Here is a 24945-nt window from a genome sequence, read left to right as displayed (position 1 = left end):
CGGGCTCTGTGCTGATAGCACAGAGCCTGCTTGGGATTCTGTCTCCTTCTCTCTCTCTCAAAATAAATAGAAATAAACTTTTTAAAAAAGATTTCTATAGACACATTGAAAATGCACAATTACTACTTTGTGGTGTACCTTAATCTTCCTCACCAACTTCCCCAACTACATAGGCTACCATCTTTAACTCACATTCATAGTAAAAATATAGTTTCTATTCCTTAAATAGGCTTCTCTTCATGACTAGGACTACAGTGAGGTATGAGGGGTGTCTAGGGTTCACAATCAACGGAGACTTTCACTCTCAGGGTCATACAAGAGCCACCCTGTAGCTGCATGACACTGAAAGCCAGTACCTTCTTAAATTTTCTGTCTTAGGCATCTAAATAGATATGGCAGTAATGCCTATATATAAGATTCTAAATTGTTTTTTAATGAGTTTGAGTTGCATGTGCATACAAGTGACAGATTTATGTTGTTTTTTACTCCCCTTCTTTCGGTAGCAGCATCTCAATTTTCTTCTGTTGAACTACCCTTCTCTTATTTTCAATCCATGTAGTTTGAGTGACACTAATCATTCCCACTCTCAGATTCCTAAAATAAGCACAAAGTTCCTAGAATACGTGCATAACCCAGGCCTGGAAAGTCAGCATATTTCCTTCCCCAAGCAGTAGTTCAGGAATGGGTACATGACCCAATTAGACAACTAAAACTCCCAAAAATTTTGCCAGAACTAATTAGAAAGTTCTCTTTTGGCTGAGGTTGCTGAACTGAAAGAACACGGTAAGTACCCACTCACCAGAGAGCCAACCCAGAGAAGACAAAAGCCAAGAGACAGAAAGAGAATGAAAGTTCTGAAAATATTTTGTCCCTAGATCTAATTACACCTTTGTTCTGGTGAATTCAGATGTGAATAGATGTAGCTGCTAGAACTTTAGAATTACTATTGAGAAACAATTCTCTCTGGATTTCTCATGTTCCCTGCGCAGAGACTTCTGAGCAAAAGGTACTACAGGATAATTGCACAACAACCAGCCTTAGAAGCTAAAGATCGTGTCTCCCTAAAGATTAAGACTTCCAATGAGCTTTGGAGAAATAAAGCTCTCTCCATCCCTTCCCTGAAAGATATTCACCTATATTCCTTTTTTTTTCTTCTTATATTTCCTTTGTTACCTTATTTTTTTTTAATTTATATTTACTTGTATTCTAGGGTACTAAACCAAAGACACGTCCCCATTCTCCCCTGGAGAGATTTGCTTAATGAATAATCTCTCACCTCTGCAGGGTAATTTCAGTCCCACCAGTGTTTCAGACTTAACAGCTACATGAGGCAACAAATTATTTCTTTTAATTTATTAATTCATTCAACAAGTATTTGTTGAGAGCCTACTAAGTTATGTGCCATGCACTTTCCTACAAAATATCTCAGACAAAAACTCCTGCCCTCATGGAGATTGTATTCTACAGAAGAAATAAAATACAAAATAAATACATAAAACACATAGCATAAAGTGTTGACAACTGTTATAAAGAAAAAGAAGGAAAAAGTAATAAGACATATAGGGCAGGTAGGCGATTTCAAACTGATGTTGGTTATCAAAGACTTTAAGCATGAAGTGATATTGGAGCCAGGACCTAAGGGAGAAAAGTAAGTAGGTCATATGGACATCTGGAGAAGAGCATTCCAGGCCAGGGAAACGCTAACTGCAAAGAACTTATTTAAAGATGAGCAAGAGGCCTGCATAGAAGAGACAACAGAAAAATCTGAGTTCAGAAAAAAGTCCTGCATTAGGGAGGGAGAGCAAGACCACAAAACACTAGCTCATTTTGAGGACTTGAGCCTGTACTCTGAAGTTACATGGGAAGCCACTGCAAGATTTTGAGCAAAGAAATTATACTAATATTAGTACAATATCACTAATTACTAATTGGCCTCTTACTAATATTCTGAGGCTAACATTATGAAAACAAAAGTAGTAGGAGGGAGCCTTGTTAGGAGTTACATAGAAGGAAAGAGAGGATGGTGTTGAACCAGAGTGAACCCCAAAAAGAAGTGGTGAGCAGTTGGTCAGATTTCATATTTTGAAGCCAACAGAATATGCTGAAAGATTGTTGGTGGGAAACAAAAGAAAAAGAGTCAAGGTTGGAGGTCTGGGCAAAAACAAGGATGGAAGTGCCACTTACAGATATGGGAAGGATTAATTTTGTTTTAACTAGGTTTCTACCACTGCAATCTAAAAGAAGCCTGACAAATATAAAATTCATGCCAGAAATCAGGCACTACAATTGACAGCCCTGAAATGTGGAACTGAGTCAATAATAGAAAGTGAAGGGTATTTGGAATTCCTCTACTGTAGAATGAGAAGTCAGCAATCCTTAATAAGAAAAGCAACTGGTAAATTGGTACCTCTTGTAAAATCAGACTATGCAGCTACTAAGGATGGAACTATAGGATACTCAGTAAAAAATGTTGGGATGATAGTATATTGCCAACTGTGCAATAGTCTTCAGTAAGGTCATTCAAAAGAGAAGCACACTCGGAGTGGTCTTTTTAAAAGAAAATCTTTTCAGTCTTTCATTATAAATCCAAGATGGCTGATAATCTTATAATTTACAGGGATGAAAACCAAATATCCCTAAACTAAAATTAGAGCCTTTAACCACACAAAAACAAAATATGAGAAGCCCTTTTTTTTAAAAAAACGTTTATTTTTAATTTTTAAAATATCTCATGAAGCTCGAACAAACAATCCAAAGATCAAAACTTCAATGCTCTACCGACTAAGCCAGCCAGGTGCCCCAAAATATGAGAGAAGCCTAATGCTCCAGGCTCCTCCCCAAGCATCCTAGCAAAGAAGATATTTACCCATTATAAAGAACTATGCACTGTGAAATAGTCTGGGAGCAGGGACAAATCAGCTCTGCACTATTACCTAGAGAAGCTGCTCTCAATGGCTAGAAAGAGAAGCCAACAAGGAAATTGAGAAGCCTAGGATATTCGTGGTTTCTTAACCTCAGTACTACTGTCATTTTGAACTGGAAATTCTCGTTGTTAGAGGCTATCCTATCCATTAGAGCATGTTTAACAGTGTTCTTGGGCTCTACCTACTAGATGCTAGCAACATCTACCTACTTCCCCAGTCCCAGCCTTCCGTTATGACAACAAAGATATCTGCAGACATTGCCAAATGTACCCTGAGGTAAGAACTGCTCCATGTTGGGGCGCCTGGGTGGCGCAGTCGGTTAAGCGTCCGACTTCAGCCAGGTCACGATCTTGCGGTCCGTGAGTTCGAGCCCCGCGTCAGGCTCTGGGCTGATGGCTCAGAGCCTGGAGCCTGTTTCTGATTCTGTGTCTCCCTCTCTCTCTGCCCCTCCCGCGTTCATGCTCTGTCTCTCTTTGTCCCAAAAATAAATAAACGTTGAAAAAAAAAATTAAAAGAAAAAAAAAAAAAGAATTGCTCCATGTTGTAGAATCACTGGGTTACCGTGATGCACAAATTGTTCAGAGGCATACCAGAAGATGATCTGATTCACGGACTAGGATCAGACTTTGGGTATTTGGGAGAAGGTGATCAAATGAAAATAAATAAAACACTATGTTTATGAAGAGTTTTATTGCCTAAGAAACTCCCAACAAAGATTTGTTACTGCTTAGCCCCTAAGATGGTTCCTGGGACCCCAACACCTCATCAACAGAAAGTGAGCTATTGAGGCAACGCAGTCCCCAGTACAGGAATCTCTCTCAATACTCATCTTGGCTGTAACTAGGAGGAAAGAAAACAAAGAAGACCATCCTGGGTGGTAGAAGCAGAGATAGCCATATCGGCTAATCAAAAATCTTCCTCCACTGCCAGGCAAAGAGTCCTTGCCATACCTATCCAATGAAATATGCACATAGTATGGATTGTGGGTTGTTTCTTCTTTTTCTCTTTTCTAATTGACAGTTTTTATTGTCTTTATGCTATATTCTTTCTACCAATGAACACAGACTTTATTACAACTAAGTTATATTTATCATGTAACCAGTTACTAGACCATAAGGCTATCTATTCAAAAAGGACTGAGAGAAATTACCCAGAGATCTTAGACTTAAACTTAGATGCAGTATTTAAATGAGTCTTTGACTTGCCTTCTTTTGTTGGGGAGCAGATGGTAAATGCATTGGAAGTTGTAAGTGAAAATTTTACATTAAGCCAGGTGCGGGCTTTTTTTCAAGGTTGTATAGGTGCAGAAAGACATGTATGCACATTGGTAAGATTATAGTGAATATTTTGGTTATGCCTGCCCAACATCCACTGCCCCTTCCCATGGTCACACTGTAGTCTTTTTCTTTCAGTGACCTCAGTCCACATGATTCAGATCATGTGACTGTCCAATACTTCCTATTCCCAGTTCCAGTAGTTAGTACCTGATCCAGATCTGGCCTCTACTATCCCTTTGACCACAGGATCAAGGATGAAAACATCACGCAATTCATACAATGAGATGTAATCCCAGGACTTATATAAAAACTATGAGTAAGAGAAATGCTTTTTATGTTGGTCCTTCTAAAGTAAAAGAATGTAAGCCTGGATCTATCAGAGGGTCCCACATAGAGAAAGTCTACCTGAAAGTATATCCAATACAACAGAAAGCCACTGAGTATGTCCTAAGGCCATTGTTTGAGCCTTTGAATCCATCTACATCTAAAGAAAGTACACTAGTGTTCTACTTTTTGAGCCAGTGGCTATGCTAATAAGAGTAGGGTATTGAACTCATGCAACTGAAAGCAATTGAAAAATTTAATATTTTTATCAGTTATCAGATGAAACTGATATTGAGTTTTCATGTGAAAAAATCTATAAGCTATAAATCTGTAAGAATTAAATTATTTGCCTAAATTCATACAACAAATTACTGGTAGTATAGATTCAACCCCAAGCAGATCTGCTTCTAATATGCAAGCTCTTTCCACTACATCATACTGTCTTTCAGGAAAAGTCTGAAACTTCTCCCTACTTTATAATTATCATGGAGCCATGAATACCCATGGAGTGAGTATTCTATTAACATTTGTTACATGACCAAAAAAGGAAGAGTCACATGGCCCCCTGCTCTCTGTCCCATTCCTGCACAACCCACCTCTTGTGTTACATGAAACATTTCAGAATTATTTTTATAATGTAGGCCAACTTGAGGACATGTCTATTTCTTCACCACCTTCATCCTCCTCCAACAACTATATTACTATATATAATAGAAAGTGTCTCTAAGCCAAGCCACTTCGATGTTAGAATGCCAGCTCCAGTCTTAGGGTAATTTAGGCTCCAAAACACAAATAGGAAATCAGAACTTTAGAAAGAGGCCATCACCAAGGTCTAGCTACTATTGTGTAATAATTAATTGTGAAACTCAGAAAAGGACACCTATCTTATATGTGACAATACTGCTGTTTATGTTAATATTTGAAGATATTTGCAAGAACCACATCAACTTCCAAAAAGTAACAGCTATTTATAAACAGTCAAATCTCTTTGAAATATTATTAAGGGTGAGAGAGAAGGGAAGTGGAAAAGAATTTATGAACTTAAGATGCCCGATATTTTCAAGAAATCTGTCTAAAAAAAATGAAATTTTTTTTTAAATGTTTATTTTGAGAGAGAGAATGCATGTAGGCACAGAAGGGGCAGAGAGAATGAAAGAGGGAGACAGAGAATTGCAAGCAGGCTCCTTGCTGTCAGTGCAGAGCCCAATGTGGGGCTCACTCCAGGAAAAGTGAAATCATGACCTGAGCCGAAAATCTAAAGTAAGACACTCAACCACTGAGCTACCCAGGTACCCCTAAAACTATGAGAATTTTTGACAGAGCCGGAACACTCAGTTGCACAAGGCAACTTTCGTTTCCCTAGAAGATGTAGTGGATTGACTCACAACCAGGTAAAAGACTCACTGGATTCAACATTCCATTTTTATACATATTCAAAAATAACTACTTTCTGGCTAATATCCACTACTTTCTTAGACATCTTTTCTTTTTCTTCATTTCTAGCAGCTGAATTTCTCTTTCAGAATTTTTTTTTTTTTTTTTTTTACAATAGGACAACCTCCAACAGAAAATAAAGCAAGACAAGATGTGAACACTGGGCAGGTAGCTAGAGTCACAGATATTTTGGGATCTCACTTCCAATAAGAATTCATAACAGCAAAGCCGCAAATGTTTCAACATGGACCTTTAGAATCACTCCCAGATAGTTGAAACTGTTATAGTTAAAACCAGGATTGCTAATGGTTAACTATATTTAGACATTTAACATTGGCATTCACTTCAGGTTTAGCATATGAAGGAACTAAGTTCAAACCCCAGTAAACACTTTTATAGCTGGCTCTCCTAGGATAAAGGATGTGACCCAACATTGGTTCCAGATCACAAAAAGAATATACAAGCTATCCAATTTAGAGTTGTCAAGAAAATCAAAACAAGTACATAAAATGTATATGTACTCACAGCAGCCACCAAACAAACGTTAATGTCCCTCCCCTATATCAGTATCTGAATCCATGTAATTTACTCAAAAACTTTTTCTGACAGATATTGTTTCTACCTTGGAGGTTAAAATGTTCAAGAGGAGAAAGAGGGGTTAAGATGGTGGAACAGCCCAGGAGAACCAGAGCTTGTCTCGTCCCTGAAACGCAGCTAGATCAGGACCAAACCATCTTGAACACCTAGGAAACTGATCTGAGGATTAACAAAACATCTGCATAACTTGAGCCACAGAACTCAGCAGGTACATGGTGTGGAGAGGTGAACTGGGGAACACATAAGCTGTGGAGGGTAGACAGCCATTTTTGCAAAGAGAGGACAAAGATAAAAAGGTGAACCAGGGAAGAGAAAAGCCAGGGAGGGTAAACAGTCATTTTTGCAGAGAGGGGACAGAGAGAGAAAGAGAAAGGGGGAGACTGCAGCACTTTGGGACAGTACATTCAAAATACAAGGAGAGATAAAGAGTTTCCCAGACAAACAAAAACTAAAGGAATTCGTGACCACCAAACCAGCCCTGCAAGAAATTTTAAGGGGGACTCCTCAAGTGGAGAAAAGACAAAACAAAAAAAACCCAAAAGCAACAAAGACTAGAAAGGGCCAGAGAACATCACCAGAAACAGCAACTCTACAGACAGCACGATGGCACTAAATTCGTATCTTTCAGTATTCACTCTAAATGTAAATGGACTAAATCTCCAATCAAAAGACATAGGGTATCAAAATGGATAAAGAAAAAAAAACAAGACCCATCTATATGCTGCTTACAAGAGACTCATTTTAGACCTAAAGACACCTGCAGATTGCAAGTAAGGGGATGGAGAACCATCTATCATGCTAATGGTCATGAGAAGAAAGCTGGAGTAGCCATATTTATGTCCCAACATGGTAGTTCTCAAACACATAAATCAATTAATCACAGACATAAAGAAAGTCAATGATAATAGTACAGTAATTCTAGGCCTTCAACACCCTGCAAGGAAATAATGGCTTTGAATACCACACTGGACTGGATGGATTTAACAGATATATTCAGAACATTTTTCCTAAAGCAGCAGAATAAATATTCTTCTCAAGTACACATGGAACATTCTCCACAATAAATCACATACTGCGTAACAAATTGCCCTCAGCAAGTACAAAAAGATCAAGATCATATCTTTCATATTTTCAGATCACAACACTATGAAACTTGAAATCAACTGCAAGAAAATTTTTAGAAAGACCATAAATACTTGGAGATTAAAAAACATCCTATTAAAGAATGAACAGGGTTAACCAAGAAATTAAAGAGGAAATTAAAAAGTGCATGGAAGCTAATGATAATGAAAACACGACAGTCTAAAACCTCTGGGAAGCAGCAAAGGTGGGCAAAAAAAAGAAGTATATAGCAATCAGGGCCATCCTAAAGAAGGAAAAAAGGAGAAGATGACAGCATAGGAGGGTGCTGGGCTCACCACATCCTGCTGATCACTTAGATTCCACCCACACCTGCCTAAATAATCCAGAAAACCACCAGAAGACTGGCAGAATGGACTCTCTGGAGCCAAGCGTAGACAAGACGTCCATGGAAGAGGGTAGGAAGGGCGAAGAGGCAGTGCTCATGACACGGACTGGCAGGGGGAGCCGGGGCAGTAGAGGGGCAGCCCGTCCAGCAAGGCAGAGCCGCCGAGTCTGACTTGCAAAAGCAGAGGGGCTAGACTCTGTGAATTCTGACAGCCAGCGGGACTTAACATCTGGAATGTTAAAAGTCAACAGCTCTGCTCTCAGAGAGCGGCAAGGGCGAGAGGACGCTGGGAGAGAGAGTTGTTGAGCCCGGGAAGACAGAACTCAGCTAGGCAGGAAGACAAAGGTGCTGGAAAGCACCATCTCCCTCTCCTATCCCCCAGCCAAAATCCCAAAGGGAACTAGTTCCTGTCAACGACCTTGCTTGCACCGCGCAAACACCCAACACTGTGCTTCTGTGGATCCATCCATATGACGGGTCTGCCTCCGTCCCGGTGCCTCAGGGCCCCTCCCAAAGTGGACCACCGAAGGCAAAGTGAGCTGAGTCTGCCCCTCCTGCCCCTGTGAACCTTGCGGATCCACCCCAGCTAATATGCCAGGCCAGGTCCCATTACAGAAGCACCACAAGCCTGGCGGTGTGCAAGTAGCCCAAAAAGGGGCCACACCACTCTACAGTGAATCCTGCCCCTGGGAGAGTGGAAGATAAGGTATACACCAGTCTGACTATGGCCCCAGCAGTGGGCTGGGGACAGATATCAGGTCCGACTGCAGCCCCGCCCATCAACACAAGTTACTCCAGACAGCACAGGGGAAGTGCCCTGCAATTGGGCACCACCGTAGGGACTATCCAAAATGACAAAACAGAAGAATTCTCCTCAAAAGAAACTCCAGAAAGTAGCAACAACTAACAAATTGATCAAAAACAATTTAAGCAATATAACAGAACAAGAATTTAGAATAATAGTCATAAAATTAATCGCTGGGCTTGAAAAAAGTATAGAGGACAGCAGAGAATCTATTGCTACAGAGAACAAGGGACTAAGAAATAGTCATGAGGAAATAAAAAAAGCTATAAATAAGGTGCAAAATAAAATGGAGGTGACCACAGCTCGGATTGAAGAGGCAGAGGAGAGAATAGGTGAATTAGAAGAAAATTATAGAAAAAGAGGAATATGAGAAAAAAAGAGATTAAAAAAAACCAGGAGTAGGAGGGGAGAATTAGAGAACTAAGTGATGCAATCAAAAGGAACAATATCCATATCATAGGAATTCCAAAAGAAGAAGAGAGCGAGAAAGGGGCTGAAGGTGTACTTGAACAAATCATAGCTGAAAACTTCCCTGATCTGGGGAAGGAAAAAAGCATTGAAATCCAAGAGGCACAGAGAACTCCCTTCAGACGTAGCATGACATATCATAGGGAAACTGGCAAAATACAAGGATAAAGAGAAAATTCTGAAAGCAATTAGGGATAAACAGGCTCTAACTTACAAAGGTAGACACATAAGGATAGCAGCAGACCTATCTACTGAAACTTGGCAGGCCAGAAAGCATTGGCAGGAAATCTTCAATGTGATGAACAGAAAAAATATGCAGCTGAGACTCCTTTATCCAACAAGCCTGTCATTCAGAATAGGAGAGAGAAAGGTTTTCCCAAACAAACAAAAACTGAAGGAATTCATCACCACTAAACCAGCCCCACAAGAGATCCTAAGGGGGATTCTGTGAGTGAAATGTTTCAAGGACCACAAAGTACCAGAGACATCGCTACAAGCATGAAACCTACAGATATCACAATGACTCTAAACCCATATCTTTCTATAATAACAATGAATGTAAATGGACTAAATGCTCCAACCAAAAGACAGAGGGTATCAGAATGGATAAAACAACAAGACCCATCTATTGGCTGTCTACAAGAGACTCATTTAAGACCTGAAGATACCTTCAGATTGAAAGTGAGGGCATGGAGAACTATCTATCATGCTACTGGAACTCAAAAGAAAGCTGGAGTAGCCATACTTATATCAGACAAACTAGACTTTAAATGAAAGGCTGTAACAAGAGATGAAGAAGGGCATTATATAATAATTACAGGGTCTATCTATCAGGAAGAGCTAACAATTATAAATGTCTACGCGCCGAATACAGGACCCCCCAAATATATAAAACAATCACAAACTTAAGTAACCTTATTGATAAGAATGTGGTAATTGCAGGGGATTTATTTAATACCCACTTATAACAATGGATAGATCATCTAGCCACAGGATCAATAAACAAGGGCCCTGAATGATACATTGGATCAGATGGACTTCACAGATATATTTAGAACTCTGCATCCCAATGCAACAGAATATACTTTCTTCTCAAGTGCACATGGAACATTCTCCAAGATAGATCACATACTGGGTCACAAAACAGCCTTTCAAAAGTATAAAAGAATTGAGATCATACCATGCACACCTTCAGACCACAAATTCTATGAAACTTGAAATCAACCACAAGAAAAAGTCTGGAAAACCACCAAAAGCATGGAGGTTAAAGAATACCCTACTAAAGAATGAATGGGTCAACCAGGCAATTAGACAAGAAATTTAAAAATACATGAAAACAAATGAAAATGAAAATACAACAATCCAAACACTTTGGGATGCAGCGAAGGCAGTCCTGAGAGGAAAAGACATTGCAATCCACGCCTATCTCAAGAAACAAGAAAAATCCCAAATACAAAATTTAACAGCACACCTAAAGGAAACAGAAACAGAACAGCAAAGACACCCCAAACCCAGCAGAAGAAGAGAAATAATAAAGATCAGAGCAGAAATAAACAATATAGAAGCTAAAAAAACTGTAGAGCAGATCAATGAAACCAAGAGTTGGTTTTTTGAAAAAATAAACAAAATTGATAAACCTCTAGCCAGGCTCTCAAAAAGAAAAGGGAGATGACCCAAATAGATAAAATCATGAATGAAAATGGAATTATTATAACCAATCCCTCAGAAATACAAGCAGTTACCAGGGAATACTATGAAAAATTATATGCCAACAAACTGGACAACCTGGAAGAAATGGACGAATTCCTAAACACCCACACACTTCCAAAACTCAAACAGGAAGAAATAGAAAACTTGAACAGACCCATAACCAGCGAAGAAATTGAATCAGTTATCAAAAATCTCCCAACAAATAAGAGTCCAGGACCAGATGGCTTCCCAGGGGAGTTCTACCAGACATTTAAAGCAGAGATAATACCTATCCTTCTCAAGCTGTTCCAAAACATAGAAAGGGAAGGAAAACTTCCAGACTCATTCTATGAAGCCAGCATTACTTTGATTACTAAACCAGAGAGAGACCCAGGAAAAAAAGAGAACTACAGGCCAATATCCCTGATGAACATGGATGCAAAAATTCTCAACAACATACTAGCAAATCGAATTCAACAGCATGTAAAAAGAATTATTCACCATGATCAAGTGGGATTCATTCCTGGGCTGCAGGGCTGGTTCCACATTTGCAAATCAATCAGTGTGCTACATCGCATTAATAAAAGAAAAGATAAGAACTATATGATCCTGTCAATCGATGCAGAAAAAGCATTTGACAAAATTCAGCATTCTTTCTTAATAAAAACCCTTGAGGAAGTTCAGATAAAAGGAACATACTTAAGCATCATAAAAGCCATTTATGAAAAGCCCACAGCTAATATCATCCTCAATGGGGAAAAACTGAGAGCTTTCCCCCTGAGATCAGGAACACGACAGGGATGTCCACTCTCACCGCTGTTGTTTAACATAGTGTTGGAAGTTCTAGCACCAGCAATCAGACAACAAAAGGAAATCAAAGGCATCAAAACTGGCAAAGATGAAGTTAAGTTTTCACTTTTTGCAGGTGACATGATATTATACATGGAAAACCTGACAGACTCCACCAAAACTCTGCTAGGACTGATACATGAATTCAGCAAAGTCGCAGGATACAAAATCAATGTACAGAAATCAGTTGCATTCTTATACACTAATAAGGAAGCAACAGAAAGACAAATAAAGAAACTGATCCCATTCACAATTGCACCAAGAAGCATAAAATACCTAGGAATAAACCTAACGAAAGATGTAAAAGATCTGTATGCTGAAAACTATAGAAAGCTTATGAAGGAAATTGAAGAAGATACAAAGAAATGGAAAAACATTCCATGATCATGGACTGGAAGAATAAATATTGTTAAAATGTCAATACTACCCAAAGCTATCTACACATTCAATGCAATCCCAATCAAAATTGCACCAGCATTCTTCTCAGAGCTAGAACAAGCAATCCTAAAATTTGTATGGAACCACAAAAGACCAAAGTATATTCGTGTATGGAGCCATGAATAGCCAAAGTAATTTCGAAGAAGAGGACTAAAGCAGGAGGCATCACAATCCCAGACTTTAGCCTCTACTACAAAGCTGTCATCATCAAGACAGCATGGTATTGGCACAAAAACAGACACATAGACCAATGGAATAGAATAGAAACCCCAGAACTAGACCCACAAACGTATGGTCAACTAATCTTTGACAAAGCAGGAAAGAACATCCAATGGAAAAATGACAGTCTCTTTAACAAATGGTGCTGGGAGAACTGGACAGCAACATGCAGAAGGTTGAAACTAGACCACTTTCTCACACCATTCACAAAAATAAACTCAAAATGGATAAAGGACCTGAATGTGAGACAGGAAACCATCAAAACCCTAGAGGAGAAAGCAGGAAAACACCTCTCTGACCTCAGCTGCAGCAATTTCTTACTTGATACATCCCCAAAAGCAAGGGAATTACAAGCAAAAATGAACTATTTGAACCTCGTGAAGATAAAAACCTTCTGCACTGCAAAGGAAACAATCAACAAAACTAAAAGGCAACCAATGGAATGGAAAAAGACATTTGCAAATGACATATCATATAAGAGTTCATATCCAAAATCTATAAAGAGCTCTCCCAACTCCACACCCAAAAAACAAATAACCCAGTGAAGTAATGGGCAGAAAACATGAAAATACACTTCTCTAAAGAAGACATCCAGATGCCCAACAGGCACATGAAAAGATGCTCAACCTCACTCCTCATCAGGGAAATACAAATCAAAACCACACTCAGATACCACCTCACACCAGTCAGAGTGGCTAAAATGAACAAATCAGGAGACTATAGATGCTGGAGAGGATGTGAGGAAACGGGAACCCTCTTGCACTGTTGGTGGGAATGCAAACTGGTGCAGCTGCTCTGGAAAACAGTGTGGAGGTTCCTCAAAAAATTAAAAATAGATCTACTTTATGACCCAGCAATAGCACTGCTAGGAACTTACCCAAGGGATACAGGAGTGCTGATGTATACGGGCACTTGTAGCCCAATGTTTATAGCAGCACTTTCAACAATAGCCAAATTATGGGAAGAGCCTAAAATCCATCAACTGATGAATGGATAAAGAAACTGCGGTTTACATACACAACGGAATACTATGTGGCAATGAGAAAGAATGAAATATGAAGTTTTGTAGCAATGTGGATGGAACCAGATAGTGTTATGCTAAGTGAAATAAGTCATACAGAGAAAGACAGATAACATATGTTTTCACTCTTGTGTAGATCCTGAGAAACTTAACAAAAGACCATGGGGGAGGAGAAGGAAAAAAAAAAAAAAGTTAGAGAGGGAGGGAGCCAAAACATAAGAGACTCTTAAAAACTGAGAACAAACTGAGGGTTGATGGGGGTGGGGGGGGAGGGGAGGGTGGGTGATGGGTATTGAGGAGGGCACCTGTTGGGATGAGCACTGGGTGTTGTATGGAAACCAATTAGACAATAAACTTCATATTTAAAAAAATAATAAAAATTTTTAAAAATAAAAGACAAAAAAAAACAAAAAGAAGGAAAAAAGCTCTCAAATACACAACCTAATCTTACACTTTAAAGAGCTGGAAAAAGAACAGCAAATAAACCCAAAACCAGTAGAAGAAGGGAAATAATAAGATTAGACCAGAAATTAATGATTATCGAAATAAAAAAAAAAAATAAAAAAATAAACACAGTAGAACAGATAAATGAAACCAGAAGCTGGTTCTTTGAAAGAATTAATAAAATTGATAACTCCCGAGCCAGACTGATCAAAAAGAAAAAGGAAAGGACCTGAAAAAATAAATTCATGAATGAAAGAGGAGAGATCACAACCAACATAGCAGAAATACAAACAATAATAAGATAATATTATGAGCAATTATATGCCAACCAATTGGGCATAATGAACAAATTCCTAGAAACATATAAATTACCAAACTCAAACAGGAACAAATAGAAAATTTGAACAGACCCATAAACCGTAAAGAAATTGAATCAGTAATCAAAAATCTCCCAAAAAACAAGAGTCCAGGGCCGGATGGTTTTCCAGGGGAATTCTACCAAACATTTACAGAAAAGTATACCTATTCTTTTGAATCTGTTCCAAAAATAGAAAAAAAGGAAAACTTCCAAACTCGTTCTACGTGGCCAACATTACCTTGATTCCAAAACCAGACAAAGACCCCATTAAAAAGGAGAACTACAGACCAATTTCCCTGATGAACATAAATGTAAAAATTCTCAACAATATACTAGCAAACCAGATCCAACATTACATTAAAATAATTATTCACCATGATCAAGTGGGATTTATTCTTGGGATGCAGGGCTGATTCAATATCCATAAATCAATCAATGTGATACATCACATTAATAAAACAAAGGATAAGAACACATGATCTTCTCAAAAGATGCAGAAAAAGCATTTGGCAAAATACAGTATCCTTTTTTGATAAAAGCCCTCAACAAAATAGGGATAGAAGAAACAGATCTCAAGATCATAAAGGCCATATATGAAAACACACAGCTAATATCATCCTCAATGGGAAAAATTGAGAGCTTTCCCCCTAAGGTCAAAAACACGACAGGGATGTCCACTCTCACCACTGCTATTCGACATTGTGTTGTAAGTAGTAGCCTCAGCAATTAGACAATAAAAACAAGTAAAAGGCATCCATATCGGCAAGGAGGAAGTCAAACTTTCACTCTTCACAGATGATATGATATTGTATGTAGAAAACTCAAGACTCCACCAAAAAACTGCTAGAACTGATTCATGAATTCAGCAAAGTCGCAGGATATATATCAATGTACAAAAATTGGTTGCATTTCTGTACACCAATAATGAAACAGAAGAAAGGGAAATCAAGAAATCAATCCCATATACAACTGCACCAAAAACCATAAAATATTTAGGAATAAACCTAACCAAAGAGATGAAAAATCTACACACTGAAAGCTATAGAAAGCTATGTAAAAAACTGAAGAAGACACAGAGAAATGGAAAAGCATTCTATGCTCATGGAATGGAAGAACAAATATTGTTAAAATGTCCATACACCCAAAGCAATTTACACATTCAATGTAATCCCTAACCAAATACCACCAGTATTCTTCATAGAGCTAGAACAAACACCACCAGCATTCTTCATAGAGCTAGAACAAACAATCCTAAAATTTGTATGGAACCATAAAAGATCCTGAATAGCCAAAGTAATGTTGAAAAAGAAAACCAAAGCTGCAGGCATCACAATTCCAGACTTTAACCTGTATTACAAAGCTGTAATATCAAGACAGTATGGTACTGGCACAAAAACAGACACAGTGGAACAGACCAATGGAACAGAACAGAAAACCCAGAAACTGACCCACAAATGTTATGATTAACTAATCTTTGGCAAAGCAGGAAATAGTATCCAAAGGAAAAAAGATAGTCTCTTCAGCAAATGGTGCTGGGAGAACTGGGCAGCAACATGCAGAATAATGAAACTGGACCACTTGCTTACACCCTACACAAAAGTAAACTTAAAATGGATGAAAGAACTAAACATAAGACAGAAGCCATCAAAATCCTAGAAGAGAAAATAGGCAACAACCTCTTTGACCTTGGCCGTAGCAACTTCTTAACTCAACATGTCTCATGAGGCAAGGGAAACAAACGCAAAAACTACTAGGATCTCATCAAGATAAAAAGCAAAGGAAACAATCAGCAAAACTAAAAGGCAACTGAAGGAATAGGAGAAGATATTTGCAAATGACATATCATATAAGAGTTTGTATCCAAAATCTATAAAGAACTTATCAAACTCAACATCCAAAAAAATAAATAATCCAGTGAAGACATGGGCAAAAGACATGAATAGACACTTTTCTAAAGAAGACATCCAGATGACTAACAGACACATGAAAAGATGCTCAACCTCACTCATCATCAGGGAAATACAAATCAAAACCACAATGCGATACCACCTCATACCTGTCAGAATGGCTAAAAGTAACTCAGGCAACAACAGATGTTGGCGAGGATGGGAAATGCTTTGCACCATTAGTGGGAATGCAAACTGCTGCAGCCACTCTGGAAACCAGAATGAAGGTTCCTCAAAAAATTAAAAATAGAACTACCCTATGACCCAGCAATTATACCACTAGGTATTTATCCAAAGGATACAAAAATGCTATTTCAAAGGGGCACAGGTACCCCAATGTTTATACCAGTGCTATCCACAATAGCCAAATTATGGAAGGGGTCCAAATGTCCATCAACTGATGAATGGATAAAGATGTGGTATATGTATACAATGGAGTATCTCTAGGCAAATTAAAAAGAATGAAATCTTGCTATGTGCAACACAACATGGATGGAACTACAGTGTATTATGCTAAGCAAAATAAGTCAGTCAGAAAAAGACAAATATCATATAATGTCACTCATAAGTGTCATTTAAGAAACAAAACAGATGAACATAGGGAAGGAAAGCAAAAATAAGATAAACAATGAAACTCTTAAAGACAGAGAACACACTGAGAGTTGCTGGCAGGTGTTGGATGGGGAATGGGCTAAATGTATGATGGGCACTGAGGGCACTTGTTGGGATGAGCACTGGGTATTATAAGTAAGTGATGAATCACTAAATTCTATTCCTGAAATCATTATTACACTATATGTTAACTAATTAGGATATAATTTTTTTTTAAAAAAATGTTCAGGAGGGGAAGAAAAAAGTAATATACACGAATAAATAATTATAACACAATATGTCATATTGTGTTACATAACAATATATGTTACATAACAGTAAGAGAAACAAATCATTCCTGCTTTGTAAAAATGTTCTAATATATATAAATCTAGATAAAGATTCTACACTTTGTCCAACATAACTGTTTATAAATAATTGGAATAGTAATCTAACAAGTTGTCACTAATAATTATCTGAGACAACTACATTGTTTAGATCCCTTTAATTACTTTACTATTGCCAATTTATTCTATGCATTACATAGAAAGCTAAGAGGCCTGACAAAGTGATAGTACTTAACCAGAATACATAAATTCATAAATTCTGAATGAATTTGAAATATGAGTGACTGAATCTGCATCATTAGAAAATCTACCATAAATCAGATTCTATACAAAAAAAAAAAAAAAAGTGATGCCTAAAAATGTTTCCTTTGCTCTAAGCAAAGCAAATTTTTAAAACCTCAGTGAAAATTGAAATGACGGTTAATCTGTATAAGAAAGTATATACAGAGTATGTGATGTTGAAGGAAATATAATTCAAGAGGAAATGAGGACACTGTATAAACATTTTCGTGAAGTAAGAGGTGGTATGGCTTCTAGGGCAGCTACTGTCCCAGTTATTACCCAAATTGAATATCAGTAAAAGATTCAAATGTATTTTCCTTTGTAGAATATGAATGTAACAGAAAAGCCCCAACCAACTAACAAGGGAAGCTCGGGAAATCCTCCAGAGCTGGACATTCAAAGAGCAGAAAGGACACAAACTACAGAAGTGTTCAACTCCAAGGACAAAACATATTCAAGAAAGAGCAGCAAGAATTAGGCATCGCAGTGACCAAGAACTAACTTTTCATCCTTGTGACAATGTGGCAGACTTTGTGATCTAATCAGAAATACTCTTTTGTTCTGCAAACCCCAGGTCATAAAAACCAAGAATAAGAATCTTTGCTGTAAAATACACTAATGATATAATGCAACATCATCCAGACTTCATTTTAGAAACAAAAAACTGTTGAACAGTGGAATTGTTAAGGGTCTGAAGGGATCACTTAAAATTTTCAATTAAGTTGAAATATATTTTATGTGGGTAGTTATATCCTAGATCCACAAGGCTTTGGAGAAATAACACTTGCTAATGTCAAGGGTCTAATGAACATAGGTTTTCTAAGTCTTCACTTCTAACTGTATGTTATATATACTACATCCATACAAGATGAGCTATTTAAAAGCAATCTCATTCACAGCAATGTAATTTTAAAGATACTTTTCCGACTGAGCCAATGTAAAGAGCATTTTTATATACTAAACATCTAGAATATAAATATTCTAGCATTGAAGGGTTCCCATTCTCCTAAAACCATTTGTCCCACTACAGAAATACTTTTTTAGCAAGTGAAATAATTTAGACTGGAAAACTAATTTCAATTTTTCTATAATAATTAGTATTATTTTATTTACAATAAAGACCATGGTGTTGACGCTCACATATTTTTAATTCTTTTGTAATGTTTATTTATTTTAGAGACAGAAAGAGCACAAGCAGGGTCAGGGCAGAGAGAGAGGGAGACAGAGTCTGAAATAGGCTCCAGGCTCTGAGCTGTCAGCACAGAGCCTGAAGCAGGGCTCAAACCCACAAACCATGAGATCATGACCTGAGCCGAAGTCAGACACTCAACCAACTGAGCCACCCAGGTGCCCCATTGTTCACATATTTTTAAATGTTCATTATCAGTTATTCTTTTAAATGTAATATTCTTCATTATCAGTTACATAAAATTAATACAGTAATCTTTTCTTCTGTAGTGTGACAAGACTGACAAATGAAGAGGCACTCATTTCCGGAAAATGTGGAAGTAACTTGGGTCTCAGTTGTAGTACTATAAGGTGTGTCTCAGGATTTGTTACTACTAGCAGTTATAGACATTTTTAAATGACTCCCTTTCCTTGGTAAATCAGAGTAGATTCAAGTTTATCCCCACAATTATGTCACTCTCAATTACTTGCATTCTAATATGCTTTCTTTTTTCTTTTAAGTTTATTTATTTTGAGAGAGAGAGAGAACGAGACCAAGCAAGGGGGCAGGGCAGAGAGAGAGAGAGAGAGAGAGAGAGAATCCCAAGCAGGTTCCAAACTGTCAGCACAGAGCCCAATGTGGGGCTCAATCTCATGGTTCATGAGATCATGACCTGAGCCGAGATTAAGAGTGGGACACTCAACAAACTGACCTACCCAGACGCCCCCAATATGCTTTCTTGAGTCACAGAGGGTGAGATGGAATTAAAGAGAGCAGACTAAGAAACTGCACATTAGAATATGTCACACATGTAAATATCTTATACTAGGATGGGGAAAAAATGAGGATCACTTAGATTACAAAATTTTGTTCTATTTCTGGGTAACACATAAAAACTATGTGGTCCAACTCCTAACTCTATTCAGCTCACTGCTTGCTTCATGACACCCTTCACATTTAAGTGTTAAGTGTGTGCTTTAAGGAATTAGAATCCTACACTTACAGAGTACACATTTTTAAATGTAGATATTTATAAAATAATGCTTCCCTAAAAAATAATCATATACATCAGTAGTAGAAGGAAAACATTCATGTAAGAGTTTTACATAATATTACATCTGAAAATAAGGAGTTTTTTTCCATTTTATTTTTTAAACGTTTATTTATTTTTGGGAGACAGAGAGAGACAGAGCATGAGCAGGGAAAGGGAACAGAGAGAGGGAGACACATAATCCAAAGCAGGCTCCAGGCTCCAAGCTGTGAGCACAAAGCCCAAAGAGGAGCTCAAACTCACCACCTGTGAGGTCACGACCTAAGCCAAAGTTGGACACTTAACTGACTGATCCGCCCAGGCACCCTGAGAATAAAGTTTAAGTTTTAAACATATTAAGTAAATGCGGTTTAAGGAAGGGAAGAACACTAGTTAGAGATTTAAGAAAGTAACACTTAGCTTTTCTGTACCACTTTTAAGCAAATATTTGTGGTTAAAATGAAAGGAATTTGGGGAAACCATCTACCAACAGATGATAATCCAAGGTGAAAGAAAAATAATTCAGGAATTCAGACAAACTAGACATATTTTGAGGTAAAAAGCATTTAAAGTGAATTTCCAACTACCCCTACTGAAACACAGTAATTTGAAGAACAAAGAACAGCTAATATGAGATATTGATAATTATTTCGTTTGTACAAATATAAATGTCTTTCAATTTATATAAACTTAATTTACATTACTGAATATCCAAGGTCTAAATTTGGGGACTTTTAGGATGGTTGAATAAACACAGTAATACTACGAGAGATAAAATTAAAGCTACCATGTAAGGAACTGAATATGAAAGTTGAGGACTTCCTAAATTCAGGAATTTTACCTAGATTGTCTTATTCTTCTTCATAACAACCTTGTGAGGCAATCTTATCCTCATTCTACAGATGAGGAAACTATGATTTAAAGAGATTACATAACTTGCCCAAGATTCCACAGAAGAAAATTCTGATTTGTGACTGAAATCCAGATTATCTGCCTCCAAAAGAAATGAATCTTCTTTCACTACACCCTGGCAAAAAAAAAAAACCTACATTAAGAATTTTAGCATTTTAATTAGAACCTTCAAAAGGAGGAGACAATATCAAGTTTTTAGTAAGTGATGATATATAAACTAAATCTATATACTTCATAGCTTGATAAGTATATATGAATAGTTAAGAAATAATGTCATCCATGATATTTCATAGAGTTAAATATGTAATATCCTCCAAAATGGAGAAACTGGAAACTTTTTGTAGAAACTCACTAAGTAAACTTCTTACCTAGATATTTTGAATTCCAAAGAAAAAACTTGGGAGGTCCCATATTTTGTCAGCCATACTGAAGTTTCACATGAGTAACTAAGATTACATTTATACTTATAAGAAAAAGTGAGAAATTGCTTCTATTGTTTTTGTTGTTGTTGTTGTTGCTCTAATCTGTCCTCTATTTATTCTTTTCCATTTTTCTTCCAGACCTTAGAGGACTCTTCTAATTTAGGGTAAACAAGTCTCAAGTTCAAGAACTGTAAGATTAGGTACAGGTACAGATGTACTGCAATAGAGACCATCGAACTGCAATGATTGGTAGGGCTATATAGAAGAAACAGAAGTTTCATTTATTTTCCAAAGTATCAACCACCATGGAATTATTGGTGACGTTTCTTTTCTACAGTCTTTTTAATTGATTTTAAAGCATTTAACTTTTATAATAAAAATAAAAATAGGAACGAAAGAAGAAAAGAGGGAAGGAGGCAGAGAAAAAAAACTGGAACTTCAATTAAAACATATGTAAACATCTTGCGGTGCCTGGGTGGCTCAGTTGGTTGAGCGTCCAACTTCGACTCAGGTCATGATCTAGCACTCCATGAGTTCGAGCCGCGCGTCGGATTCTGTGCAGATAGCTCGGAGCCTGGAGCCTGCTTCCAATTCTGTGTCTCCCTCTCTCTCTGCACCCCACCCCCCGCTCATGCTGTCTCTCTCACTCTCAAAAATGAATAAATGTTTAAAAAAAATTTTTTTTTAAACATAGGTAAACATCTTATTTTTTTCAAGTTCCAAAACTATGACCTGCCTGTTCTCTTTAATCTCTCAGTGTGTGGTAAATTAACCATACATAAGCATGCCAAATGAAATATGGAGAAATAATAACAAGGCAATCTGAGATCTATAAATTCTGAGACATAGCTCTTAATCTCAATATTTAAGAAATTAGTTATATAAATGAGGTTAAGTAAGAAAAACACATTTAGGGTATACTAAAACTGAAAAGCAGGATTCAAATACTCAAAGAAGAATGCAGGGATTTCCTAAATATGGAAAAATTCCAAATATAACATACACATATGTGAACTTATACCCATTTATTATTATTTTATTATAAACTGAAGGTCTGTGTTCAAATATTCTGCTAGCAGCACCATGAAACACCACCCAAGACACTTTTGCATCCTATCAAAATACTGACTTAAATGTTTCTAGACAATTACTTCATTTTCCATGAAACAGTTCTTTAAAAAGTTCCCATTTGTAGGCTTTCTTTTTCCATTGCAAAAATATACTTATTCCAAAACAACATACATAAGATTGATCCAATTTACTAAGCGTGTTACTGAAACACTGAATAAGTGATGGTCCTTTGGACCTGGCTTCAAAAGATGGTCATTTAAAAATCAAGTACAAAACTATTAATATAGGAGTCCAATTTTAAAACAAACTTATATTTGTACAAGTTCATTTGATTTCTTTTTTTATTACCAAAATGCAGCTTACTCATCTGGGCCTTGATTTACAAACATGATGACTTCCTAGTCACTCACAAGATTGCTTTGTAAATGTCATGTAAATTAACTTACTATTGTTTTTATAAACACTATTTCCATCTGCAAAAAGAAACTGAGTTCCTTACAATATTTTGGTATGATATATATTTATGCTGGTTTTCAAACTTGATCATTTCAGTTATTTTCCTTAGTATTTACCATGTTAACAGCTACCTTGGAAAAGTTATTGCTGTGTAGGTGGTCGGCTAATTACTTCATTGTTTGAAATTTTTCGTAGTAAAATAAAGGAGAAAATGAGCTTGAAATGTTCACAGACCAGAGTTATAAGCCTGTAAAATTTGAAGATGAAATGAAAGTGATTTCTCTACCAAAAGTGTGAATTCTTACTTCCAAACTACTGACATCAACCTTTCAAGTAGTGCAGAAGCTGCATTAACTGGACCCTAAATAATTTTATATGGTATATATTAAATGCTGCTGACCATCAGTGCAGAAGGGAAACAGATCTTGACCAAAGGTCTATCTGGGAAGAAAAGAGGGAAAAGGTTTCCAAGTACGTTCATATACTCTGAATACATTCACAACACCTTTGGAAGTATATATAGTTCCCTTGGTTCAAGAGTAGTAGCAAAAATGATTCCTGGATCCCAAAAGATTACATTCAGCTTTCCTTTGCATTCTGACAAACGTGTGGTTCTTCTTGAATATTTCTTTCTCAAGACCATAAAGGTATACCAAGACTACACTAAACTCGCGAAGTAATTACATTTTGCAAGTTTTTTTTAAATCCTATTCCCATTCCATAAGTTAAAAAGTGTTTTCTAGTCTTTAATCACTAAAATAGTTTTGGGGTTTTTTTTCTTATTAATTTTTCCTCAACACTTTTATACACGGTGACTACTCCACTGGAGAAACTGTTTTATCTTAAAATGCCTGGAGAAAGGAAAATGGTACTACTGCACCTTTAGAGCGGTTTATTCCAAAGTAACAGTAAGACCATTATGAATATATGCAGCTTTTTACAAATTAAAAAGATTAAGACTTTTTTTTCTTCACCATAAGGCAAACGAAAATGAAAGGCTGCCAGCCTTAATAAATTACTGGACTTGGGACTGCACAGCACTAAATATCAAGATCACAAATGTACAAAGTAAAAAACGACAATTTCACAATTAAATCAATTTGTGCACGACGTACCGGCCCGGCTCTACCAACACCAACCCAGTTAGCGTTTCAGAAAGTTGATACTAAAGACTCTGAGGCTGACCGAGAGGTGCCTCCAAACACCTCCTCAACCCTAAATGGCAAAGAGAGTACAGAGCAGAAATTGCCCCGGCTGCATTAGCTTCACACTTAACAATTTAACTCTTGACTATGTCTAGGGGGTCACCTCTGGCCAAGACAGGAGCAGTGATCGAAGGTGGGAGATAAAAGCGGGAGGTTGGGAAGCTGAGGCACAGAAGACGGGCTGCGGACGGGCTCCGCGGGTCAAGGGGGACTGCAGGGCCCCAGAGGTAGGATGGGACTGAGGGAACACCTAGGGGTTGCGGGTGGTCGCCCCAGCCGGAGGGCCGCGCCAGAAAAGGAGCGCTCGGAGAGAAGGGGGTGCGGGCATGATGGGTGGTGCCCACAGCCCCGCAAACACCGCCCCACACCCCGCAGCCCACCGACCCCGGCGATGGGGCGGGGCCGCTGAGCCCGCCTCAGCCCTTTCGCGCCGGCACCCGCCCCCTCAGCCTCCAGTCCGGGGTTGGTGGGAGGGGCCGGCCTCGCCGGCCCGGGGGGTGCAGCGCGGCCCGAGCCCCAACCAGGAATGCTCTGCTGCGGGTGGAGGACGGGCGGGAGACCCTGCAGCCTGGGGCGGGAGTGGGGGTGGCCGAGGGCGGAGGAAGAGCCTTCGGCGCAGCCGCCGCCGGCCAGGGCTGAGTCCCAGGCGCCCCCCTGCGGGCAGGGGGTGTTGCCCCCTATCTCCGCAGGCCTCTCCTCCTAGTCCCCCGTCCCTCGGCGTTGCCCCGGGCAACAGCGCCAGCCGCCGGCGGCGCGAAACTCACCTACCTAGAACCTGACAAGCAGGAGCCCCTCAGACCCGGGAGCCAGTCGCCACCCCGCGTCACGGGGACCACCACAGCCAATGGGCGCCGCTGTCACGAGCCTCTGCGGCCAATCAAACTGCACTCCGGTCTTCGGGCACCCTCGAGGCCCCAGCCAATGGGCACGAGCCGAAGGCGGGCGCTGCCGCCCGGCCCCCAACCCCCTCCTCCCCCACCTCCCAGGAGGCGGGGCGCGGCCGATTGGCCCTGGACCCCGAGGGGTGGGTTTCAGGGTCCAGGCCGGGTGGGCGCGCGTGGACCCGGGGCTGCGGGCGCGGCAAAGGGAAGCGTGGAGCTTTGGCTGCTGCCCTCTGGGCCTGGTCCCCGGCTCGGGTGGGGTCCCGAGGTCCTCCTGTTCGCGTTCCCCTCCTCGTTCCTGTGATCCGCTCCTCTCTAC

The 24945-nt window shown here is 38.7% G+C and overlaps 1 protein-coding gene across 3 annotated transcripts in view; it reads right to left on the bottom strand.

Moving 5' to 3' along the window:
- The window catches only part of FER (FER tyrosine kinase), a 447367-nt gene extending 422622 nt beyond the window's left edge, over positions 1-24745 (bottom strand). For all 3 annotated transcript variants that reach the window (XM_045500490.1, XM_045500514.1, XM_045500498.1), the window contains exon 1: positions 24514-24745. The gene's annotated coding sequence lies outside the window, so the exon portion shown is untranslated. The remainder of the gene's footprint in view (positions 1-24513) is intronic.
- Positions 24746-24945: the final 200 nt, after the last annotated feature.

This window comes from Leopardus geoffroyi, chromosome A1 (assembly GCF_018350155.1).
Source record: "Leopardus geoffroyi isolate Oge1 chromosome A1, O.geoffroyi_Oge1_pat1.0, whole genome shotgun sequence".
Classification (NCBI taxonomy): Eukaryota; Metazoa; Chordata; class Mammalia; order Carnivora; family Felidae; genus Leopardus; species Leopardus geoffroyi.
This window is presented reverse-complemented; position numbering and strand designations above follow the sequence as displayed.